Here is an 11,167-nt window from a genome sequence, read left to right as displayed (position 1 = left end):
TTCCCTTGCCCTTGTGCTTCTGGACCATCAGAATGGGCTTAACCTTCTTAAGGTTAATCTTAGCAGTTCGTAACATACTAAGTAGTTCGGGCAGTGGCTTGTCAATCTCGTTCATGTTATAGTTGAGAACGAATTGACTATAGCTATCCGGCAAGGACTGCAAGATCAAGTCAGTGGCCAGCTCTTGGCCAAGTGGGAACCCCAGTCTTTGTAGGTTCTCTATGTACCCAATCATCTTGAGTACATAAGGACCTACGGGAGCCCCGTCTGACATCTTGCACTGAAACAGTGCCTTAGAGATCTCAAATCTCTCATGCCTCGCTTGTCCCTGATATAGTTGGCGAAGATGCTCAACCATATCGTAAGCGCCCATCAACTCGTGTTGCTTCTGAAGCTCAGAGTTCATGGTCGCGAGCATTAGACAGGACACATCTAATGCGTCGTCTTGATGCTTCTTGTAAGCATCTTTGTCTGCTCGCGGGGCATTGGCAGGAGGAGCCTCCGGAATGGGCTGCTCCAGAACGTACAGTTTACGTTCCTGGGTGAGAACTATTCTCAAGTTCCTGTACCAGTCCAGGAAATTTGCTCCGTTGAGCTTGTCCTTCTCAAGGACAGATCGCAGGGAGAAGGAATTCGTGTTCGACGTCATGGTTATCTACAACAGAAAAATTTGCAGAAATAAATATCATATTCTTAAAAATCATTTAATTAGGCCTTTAACTAAATGATGCTCCCACTATAATTCATGTGGGACAAGATCCACATCATACTAACCCTTGAGTTAGCTTTGGCTAATACGCCCAAGGCTTAGTATGATCGGTAGGTAACGATTACCAATTACATCTCTATGCAACTCTTGTTTATAGGATCAAGATCCATATTTATATTAAAACTCGAGTTAGCTTTGGCTAATACACCCAAGAGTTAATATAAACGTGATTTTGTCCTACCTTTCCAACTATTGGAAGAATGCCTATAGTTGACTCGATCCAACCGAGTAACTAGGAATACTCAATCTAATTGAGTTTGTATTCACCCATGCGTTGATAGGCGGGACCAAGATTGTCCCTCCATACCCTACCAAGATAATATGTATTGCTCTGCTTTGGCAGATTCAACAATACATGTGATCGAGGTAGTGATAGGTATCACGGCACGGTTAGGCATTAGAGTTTAGTCGATTGAGATCTAATCTAATCGAAAGGGATGCATCTTGTGCATGACTTAGATCTAATCTAATCGCAAGGGTGCATCATGTGCACGACTTAGATCTAATCTAATCGTAAGACACTAATTAATTAACTACTTATTAAATATGCATCACATACACAAGCAATTAATTAATCTATTTGTGATTTAGTCATGGCCCTACTACGATCTTCTCAAGCCAATGAGAAGATCGATTTGTCAACCTAGGGTCAACAGCTTCTCCAAGCTCCTCCCTTTGACCACCTTGTGTTGTTCGTGCCCGCCTCGGAACTCCGTCTCGTGTGGACCCTCCACCGCTCCAATTTGTACATTACAATTTGAAACTCGAGTTACATTCGAGTCTAAATCTAATTTACAACAAGAATATATAAGAGAAGGCATGACGCGCAGGTCGCAAATATAATACAACACTCGCAAACACATAACGGCACGCAGGCCGTATTATGAATTACAACACAATCCAATCATATTGGGTTTTCGGGCCATGACTATCACAAAATTAATATATAATTCAAAATTATATATTTTTCATAATTTTTTGTAATTTTAAAATTTATTTTTACAATTTTTACGAGTAAAATTTTCCGGCGGACCCGTTTAGCGGTTTCGGGCATAATCGCGGAACGGAACCCCTTGCGGGGCCAGGGGCAGCGCCCCTACCCGCGATCCAACCATCGCGAGGGTTCCTTTGCGATCTAACAGTGCCTAAACCCGCTGTCCCAAAACGATTTGGGCCGAGACATTGCCGTTTCGGAAAAATCTTCCCGGCGGGTTCGTTTTTAGCGATTTCGGGTGCAACCGCGAAGCAAATCCCCTTGCAGGGTTAGGGGAAGTACCCCCTACCCGCGATCTAACCATCACGAGTTGCTCCTAAGAAATCTAATGGCACCCAAGCCCGCTGTCCCAAAAAAAATTTTGGGGCGAAACGAAGCCGTTTTGGAAAAATCTTTCCGGTAGCCGAAGCCTACAAGTGCCGAGACACTTGTGCTTCGCTTCTACGGAAAAATTACCCATAAAAACTCGAAAATCATAATTTTACAGAAAATTACAGAAACTTTAGTTTTCATAAAACCAAAAACAAACTCGTACAAGCCTTGCACGTGGCTCTGATACCACTGTTGGGTTTTTCGGGCCACGAAAACCGCTTTTCGCGTCGCGGAAACCCCGAATCACCCAAGGCCAACGGATCCGTGCAAGGAAAAAAAAAATAAATACGAGTACGAGTTTGAAAAACCTTTTAGATCTACTCCTAGATCTACATGTTAAGAACTTTACCCTTGTTGCGTGCCTTTCGCGTTCCCGCTCGTCCAAGGAGTTGCCGGATCTCTAGACCGTCAAGCGTCGGTCCTCTAGAAGTATCCACAGGGACACGTAGGTGGAGAAAACCTTACACAAAGGTGTGCTAGCACCTTGGTAAGATTCGGCCAAGGCAAGGAGGAGAGGGAGAGGGAGAGCTTGAGAGGAAGGAGGAAGAAGATGCACAACTTGAATGGAAAAATGAATTCACCATTCAAACCAAAGTGGGTGGCCACTCTTCATTGTGTAACTCCCCATTAAATGTAATTAATGTGAAGTTATTATGAAAATGGCTTTGTAACTTCCATGAGGTGGCACCCATGATGATGTGGAACATCATTATTGGTCCACCTAATGCCAACTCACCAATGAGGTGGCAAAAGGTCAAGTCAAAATTGACCTTTGGTCTTCCTTCTCAAGTCAAGTCAAACTTGAACCAATCTCTACCATGGTTGATCTAATCTAACCATTTGATTCGAGCCAACTTAATATAATGAATCTAATTCATTAAATTAAATTGATTCAATGAGTCAAAATCTAAATTAGACTCATTGAACACATGAATCAACTTGAGTCGAACTCAAGTTAGCCCAATTAGGATTACTCTTAATCCAATTTGATTCATCAAATGAATCTAATCCTCTTGGTTCATCATATGAACCTAATCTCCATCTAATTGTCCTAAGTGTGTGACCCTATAGGTTCTAGTAACGTTGGCAATGCCCTAAACCCATTTAGGAGCATAAGTAATGAGCGGTATCTAGCAACACATCATTACTACCCAAGTTACAAGAATGTCGAGATCCGACATCACCTTGTGACTACTAATTGTGACTCCTCACAATATGTGACATTGTCCTTCTATCCTAGACATCTAGATTGATCAATGTGAGTCATAGACTGTGTCATCCTCTAATCAATCTAAATCTTGAACTCCAAGTAGACTCACTCGATCAAATGAGCTCAACATCTAATGTTGACTCATCTGGGCATGGCCATGCACTTCGTGGTCTAACTCTATCAAGAATATTGATGTCGCTCTCGTCATATGAGAGGGATAGATCCCATCTACATCACTCACATCCCTCTGCATAATTTGTTACATACCCGGTAATCGCCTTTATAGTCCACCCAGTTACGGGTGACGTTTGACGAAACCAAAGTACATAACTCCTTATGTAGGGATCCATGGTGACTTCAGGTTTAAGGACTAATAGTCATACTAATAGCCACATGAAAAAGTATATGACACTCATATAACGATCCATGATACTTTCTCATGGAGGGTCATTCAGTATACATTCTCCAATGTATACCCATGTGTCAGCTTGATATCTCTATATCCATGACTTGTGAGATCAAGTCATCGAGTTGACCTACATGCTAGTCTTATTGCATTAACATTGTCCTTGAATGTTAATACTCGACTAGGAATGATTTAGAGTAGTGTTCCCTATATCATCTCACTATCGATTCAACTAATCGATTGATATAGGTATGAACCTTCTACTCAAGGACGCTATTATACTTAGTCTATTTGGCACTAATACAAATAAGTATAATAACCAAACAAATGCCTTTATTAATATACAAGAATATGATACAATGAGTCCATACAATCATCAAATGATTGGCTCTAGGGCTCTAACTAACAATTTTTATACTTCCAACTTTGCTTTTAGTATATTTACTCTTTTTATTCAGAGATATGCTTTTGTGCATTTTCTGTACACAGGAGTCATATTTGGTGAAGGATTTATGATCATGGCCAGATCTGTAAGCAAACCAAAGGAGGAAGGCACCATCCTTATGTGCCACACAACCTTGCCATGGGGGGTTGCCCTGGCCGTGTGAGGTTCACCACCCGTGTGGCTGTAGCAGGAAAGGGAGTGGCCATGACCGTGTGAGCTTCACATGGTTGTGCCAAGTTTTGAAGCCAACAGGAGTCAGGTCGTGTACACCACACGGCCTTGCAAGCCCTCCAGAGCTGAAGCAGTGTGCGGTCATGTAGATCTACACGGTCGTGCAACATTTCTAGTGGCCAAGAAAGCCCTGGTCGTGTGCACCACACGGTCGTGCAGGAGCTCCAGAGTCGGAGGCAATTCTGGCCATGTAGATCTACATGACCGTGCAAGGGGAGCAGTGGCAGAGCAAGCCACGGCTGTGTCTCACACACAGCCGTGTGAGACAGGCAGAGAAGGGAGTAGCACAGGTCGTGTGAGCTTCACACGACCGTGTCATGGGGTCGTGTGATGCCCAAACCCTTGCCCTATATAAGGGTTTCTTCCTCATTTGAAAGGGGATCTTCTACCTTTTGGGGGGAAAGAATATTTGAGGTGTTCCTCCACCTTCTTGGAGGGATTTTCCGGTGATTCAAGGGCAGATCTTCATCATTTCGACTCCAGAAGCAAGGATTGGATCTGAAGACCATTCTTCATCGTAGATAAGCCTTTCTTCCCTTTCTTTCTTGGATTTAGGGATCAAGATGTTTGTAATCTTCTTGTTTTCGTATTTCTCTCCTTCTTCTATGGATTAGATCTCTTGTTCTAAGATGGAGGGAGTATTTGTAATGAAGATTTGATGTAAAACTCTTGTAGATTTGTCAATATCCTATTTCTATGATTTTGTCCTGTTTGTACCTATTCAATCTTGTGTGGATTGTTGTGATTTGGACCTAATTCCCATTCTTGATTGAATGTTTGAATACCTTGTGGATCTTGTAGAGATAATCTCTCATCCGATTTTCCGAGGGACGTTCGTGACAGATAAGCCCGTGTAAGGACGTTTGAGGGATAATCTTGAAGGTGAAATGAGGTCATTCAAGAGGGTAGGATAGATTGTATGCATTAATCTTTATATCTTGATGAGGTTATGAAGTGATGAATTCTTATGTTGATTATCCGAGGGATGCACGTGACAGTCAAGCCCGTTTAAGGACAACATAGGTTTCATTCCTAATTGATCACTTTTAGATATATTTTAGTCCTAGGCCGGTTGTTTATTGCAAGAGAGAACCGACAACCTTCTACAATTGACGGACAACTGAGGAATACGATTTGGTAGATCATTTACGTTGAAGAACATTACAAAGAAACAAAAACTCCAAGAACATCTTTTATCACAGCCCTATTTCTTGTTTCTATTCTTTTATTCCTATGTTTTGTTCTTCATAATTATAATTAGTTCCTGTAAATCAATTGATTTGTTGTTTAGCTAATTCTTGTTGAGAAATCTTTAGTGGTTATTCTAGTCCCTGTAGATATGATATCTTTTATTATTATTTACAACATTTCCGTACACTTGCGGAACGTCAACAAGTTTTTGGCGTCGTTGCCGGGGACTGCGCTATAACATTACAGATTATCAATTGAGTTAGACTAAACATAACTTTTCTTTTCTTTTCATTAGCATAGTTGTAACTAATCTTTAGAATTTTTTTTTCATCACTTGCATATCTTTCTTCTTCTTGACAATTTGTTTTGTTGCAATTTTAATTCTAATTCTAATTCGCATTCTTGATTTCTAGCATTCTAGTCTAGTTTTTCTCTACTTTTCTTTTGTAAACATATCTTGCAATCTTGTTCTTGTGTATGTGAAGATCAAACTTTGTAAAGGCATCAAGAATAACAAGAACTTATAAACACATTAGTTGATTAGTATATGAATTATTCTAGATATTTTTCTTTTTCCTTTTGTCTTTTCTTTCTTGTTTTCATTATGCACTTTCTTTCTTGCAATTTAAATTCTGCATTTTCTTTCCTGCTTTTCATATTACATTTTATTTCTTGTCTTTGAATCTTCAATTTTTTTTCTTCTAATAATTTTTTTCTTGAATATCCATGAGCACTAACATGTCAAACAGGCCCATGAGAAATTTTTCTACACCCTTTTCTGCAAGATTTTTATCTCCCATTGTGCAACCTCAAATTGAAACAGAAAGTTTCCAACTAGACCTAGAGTTAATTTTCATGATATAAGGTCATAAATTTGGAGGAGAAGTATCAGAAAGTCCTTATCTGCATCTTGTAACATTTTTAGAGATTTGTAATATGGTGAAATGTGAAAGAGTGTCAGCAAATATAGTTCGATTGATGCCATTTCCTTTCAGTATCAAGAATAAAGCAAGGACATGGTTATACTCTCTCCATCCTCAAAGTATCACAAGTTGGGAGCAATTGGAGAAGCAATTTCTGAATAATTTTTTCCCTCCAAGCAGAATAGTATATATGAGGAATTGCATAACAAATTTTGCTCAGGCATATAGAGAATCATTATTTGAAGCTTGGGATAGATTCAAGAGTCTTTAAAGATAGTTCCCTCATCATGGTTTTGAAAAATGGTTGATTCTGCACATATTCTATGGGAGAATTTTTTTCTCAGACAAGAGTTTATTGGATCCATCAGCTGGAGGCTCTTTTATAGACAAGAGTGCAGATAAAGCATATATGTTAATTTATCAAGTGACATTGAACCTCCATGAATGGTCAAACATAAGTTGGATGAAATCTCCTTCAAACATTCAAGAAGTGTAAGCCATAAATGCTATAGAGCATGTTAAACAAATTGTAACTCAACCATCTATTAGTTTTGAAAATCACAAGTCACAGAATAGGGAGTTCAAACATTTGGGAGCAAAGATTGAGAGCATAGTTTCAAAATGGTTCAAAGAAGACCTTCCTCCTGCACAGACAAGATTTAGTGTAAATGATAATGATATTAAGTTGAGAAGTGGCGAGAATCATGAAGAACTTTTGAAGAAAGATTTGTTTAGAATTGAGGAGAAGAATAATAGAATATTACAAGAACTCAGTTCCATTACTCCAGGAAGTTCACAAAGGCCACAAGTACCTTTTCCTCAACGATTGATCACACCAACACTAGATAACCAAGTTGGACCTCCTCCAAAATCTCAAAGGGAATTTGGGAAAAAGGAAGTTTAATCTTTCCCAGGACCTTCACTAAGGGTTCCTTTTCCATAAAGGTTAGTGGGGGTCAATGAAAATAAAGACTTCAGCAAATCCTGTGACACTAATATGGTTCAGTGCAGATTTTTGAATGTATATGAAGATGAAGACTCTTCAGATGAGGATTTTATTGATAATGCAGTGGTAAATAAGTTTTCAGATCTACCTCCAAACTTTATAGGGTGTTATAGTGACATTGAACTTTCAGATGATAAATGTGATGTGGTAGATCAACTTAAAACTTCAAGTGAAGTTATTGATCCTCTTGTTATTGATTCTCCTATTGAGGGCATAGATGTTGGTTTATTTTTTGATATTTGTGTTGATGATGATGATATGGAAGAATGTGTAGGGAGTTGTGTTGTGGAAGCAGCATCTCAAGGATCACCACCTTTGTTCATACAACCCTTAGAGGTTGTAAGAATTGATCATGTTGTGGAACAATGTGTAGAGACTCATGTAGATATGGTTGAGTCTCAAGAATCATCATCTTTGATATCACCAACACTTGAGCCAGAGCCAGAACCATCATTTGATTCAGAGGAATTCACTTCTACATATTTAGAAATTTCAACTATCTCTCACCAAAGCAAGGTTAGTACTTCTTGTGATCTTTTAGGAAATTTTATAGAGGTACCTATTATTGACTTTGTTGGATGTGATTCAGTCTTTATTTCTTATTCTACTTATCTTAATATAGTTATGGCTCTATCTTATCTAATATTCTTGTGGGAGATTTGTACTTTCTTTGCATGTGCATATTTCACTTGGGCTAATGATTGGAAGCTGAATCTGAACCATCTTCGACCACCCGAAAGAACTTTAAAAAAGATGAAGATGGAGAGAGCATTACTTCACTTTTTAATGCAAATGTTGAAAGCTCCCACCAAAATAAGAACCCTTGGTAGGAGGGTGATAAAATATCTTACCCCTCCAAGAGCAAGATTTAGATGATTCTAATGAGGTGGTTGAGCTAATGACCTTAAACAAGCACTTCTTGGGAGGTAACCCAAGTTCAATCTTGCTTTCATTTTCTAGTTTTTTATTAGTTTCATTTCTTTCCTTATAATAAACTTGTATCCTCTACTTAATTTTTCTTGTCTATCTTATTTTTGTAGATTTCAAAGTTGTGGAGGAATGTGAGCATTGGATAGAGGAGTATCTTTAAAAACATGAATGCCAACCATTTGGAGCTCATCACTTGGTAACTTCTCTAAACATCATAAATCTCCTCCATATATCATTTCTAGTTTTCATTGGGACAATGAAAAGTTTAAGTTTGGGGGGATGCATTAGATGCATTTGATTTGCTTTGTTTGTTTTTATTTTTTTCTTATGTCTTGCATTTTGTTTTGATTTTTCATGGCATACATCTTGAAAATATCAAACTTCACTTATATGTTTTCTTGTCTTTTAGTAAAAATGTTAGCACGTTCATTATCTAGATTCATGATGTTTTAAGTGATGATAGTAGTGTTAGGATCCTTCGTACGGAGGCTAGAGAGGGGGGTGTGAATAGCCGACCCCAAATCGTCGCGTTTCTACAAACTAGGTTAGCGCAGCGGAAAATAACACGTAGAAACGAAGGAAAAGAAGACAAACCTCAAACAAACCGATGTAACGAGGTTCAGAGATTAGGGCTCCTACTCCTCGGCGTGTCCGTAAGGTGGATGAGTCCAGTCAATCCGTCGGTGGATGAGTCCCCGGAAAACCGGCTAAAAATAACTCCTTATGGGTGGAGAAACCTCGCCACAATACTCTTGCAACAGCAAGATGAATGTACAAGAAATACAAGAAAGCAGAAGACAATACAAGTGTAAAAACAATCTTGCCTTCTCGTCGACTGGAAGAAGCAACAGCTCCAAGCGCCTACAACAGCAGATGATCCAGCCGGAAGCTCACGCGAAGCTTTGGAGAAGCTCAACAAAGCTCAAGCACAGCAGCACTTAGGGACAGGAAGAAGGAAAAAGGAGAGTTAGCACCAAAGCCTTGATCTCCTTTTATAACCTGCGAACCTGCACAGGGAAGACAGAAGCCAGCGGAGAAGACGGAGCGACCCGTTGTGACTCAACGGTCGAACGTGGACCGATCAGGCTCCACCTTGATCGGTCCAGGACCCTTCTGATCGGTCTGGGGACCGATCAGGCCCTGGGCTGATCGGTCCCTAGACCGATCAGAATGCTTCACAGAAAGTTGCCCAACTTTCTGTTCGTTTCCTGATCGGTCTGTGGACCGATCAGGCCACAGCTGGATCGGTCGTGGAAACCGATCAGGCTTCATGCTGATCGGTCCCCAGATCGATCAGTAAGCTCACAGAACCGATGCGCTTTGCCTTCTGTTTGTTATCTGATCGGTCACCAGACCGATCAGATACACAAACGTATCACTGGATCGGTCTGCAGACCGATCCAGAGCTTGGTTTTTGCCCAAACCAAGTCCCAAGTCTCCCAAACCAACATCCGGTCAGCCTTGACCTGTTGGTACATCATGCTTAGCATCCGGTCACTCCCTTGACCCGCTAAGACTCTCCACCAAGTGTCCGGTCAATCCCTTTGACCCACTTGGACTTTTCTCTTCGTGTTAAGTATCCGGTCACTCCCTTGACCTACTTGACCTTCTCAACACCAGATGTCCGATCACCCTTGATCCATCTGGATTTTCCCTTGCCCGACTTCACTCACCAGGACTTTCACCTAGCTTCACTCACTAGGGTTTTCACCTGGCTTCACTCACCAGGATTTCCAATCTGCCTGGCTTCACTCACCAGGACTTTCCCGAATGCCTGGCTTCACTCACCAGGACTTTTCCCCGTGCCAAACTCCCTGTTTGGACTTTCCCCGTGCCAAGTCTCCGTACTTGGACTTTTCCAGTGCCAAGTCTCCATACTTGGACTTTTCGCGTGCCAAGCTCCCTGCTTGGACTTTTCCCGAATCAGATCAACCAGGTCAACCTTGACCTAAGGTTGCACCTACAATCTCCCAAACACCTATTCTTGTCAAACATCAAGAATACAACTCTCTTCTCGTCAAATATCGTCAAACATCAAAATACAACTCGAGTCAGGTCAACTCGAGTCAGGTCAACCAGGTCAACCTTGACCTAAGGTTGCACCAACAAGTAGTATGCTTAGTGTACCTCTTTTCTCTATCTTGGGTAGCATGAAATAAGCTAAGTATCATATGGAGAGAAGTTTGAGATCTGGCTTGACCTTAAGGATCTTACCTTCACTTCACTATACTTGAGCTTGGATAATTAATATCATTGAAATAGTCATGATTTATCTTGTTTGTTTAGTACTTGGTTTCCATGGTGATTTCTCAAACTTCATTTTGGTTATTGGATGAGGCTCAAGTCATGTAAGCTTTTTTGGAAAAATCAAAATTTCCCAACAATTGTGCTAAAAGTGCATTTGTAAATAAGTTTTGCACAATGCAAATACTTATGGAAAAAAAAGTGAAAAAAAAGGAAAAAAGTGAATAAGGGATATAAAAAAATAGTTGTCGTGAGTGGAATCTAGCAAGTCACCCCTTTGATATCGAGTTATGTTACTAGGAAAATGACTGCTTAGCTTCTCTTGAGATTGAGTATGCCTTTGAGACCTTGGGTTGATTGAGAAAAATGAACCAAGTGTGTGGCAGGTAAGTGCCTATCACCGGTTACGTGGCTATCACTAGAAACATTAGGAACTTGTCTGGATG

General features: G+C 40.3%; 1 non-coding gene across 1 annotated transcript; it reads right to left on the bottom strand.

Annotated features, from left to right (window-relative positions):
- Positions 1-6,729: 6,729 nt before the first annotated feature.
- On the bottom strand, positions 6,730-6,835 carry LOC122028329. The gene has a single exon (XR_006124733.1). It is a non-coding gene; the product is annotated as a small nucleolar RNA R71 (small nucleolar RNA).
- Positions 6,836-11,167: the final 4,332 nt, after the last annotated feature.

The sequence above is a fragment of the Zingiber officinale genome, chromosome 10A, assembly GCF_018446385.1.
Source record: "Zingiber officinale cultivar Zhangliang chromosome 10A, Zo_v1.1, whole genome shotgun sequence".
Classification (NCBI taxonomy): domain Eukaryota; kingdom Viridiplantae; phylum Streptophyta; class Magnoliopsida; order Zingiberales; family Zingiberaceae; genus Zingiber; species Zingiber officinale.
Note: the sequence above shows the minus strand (reverse complement) of the source record. Positions and strands in the feature narration are given on the sequence as shown.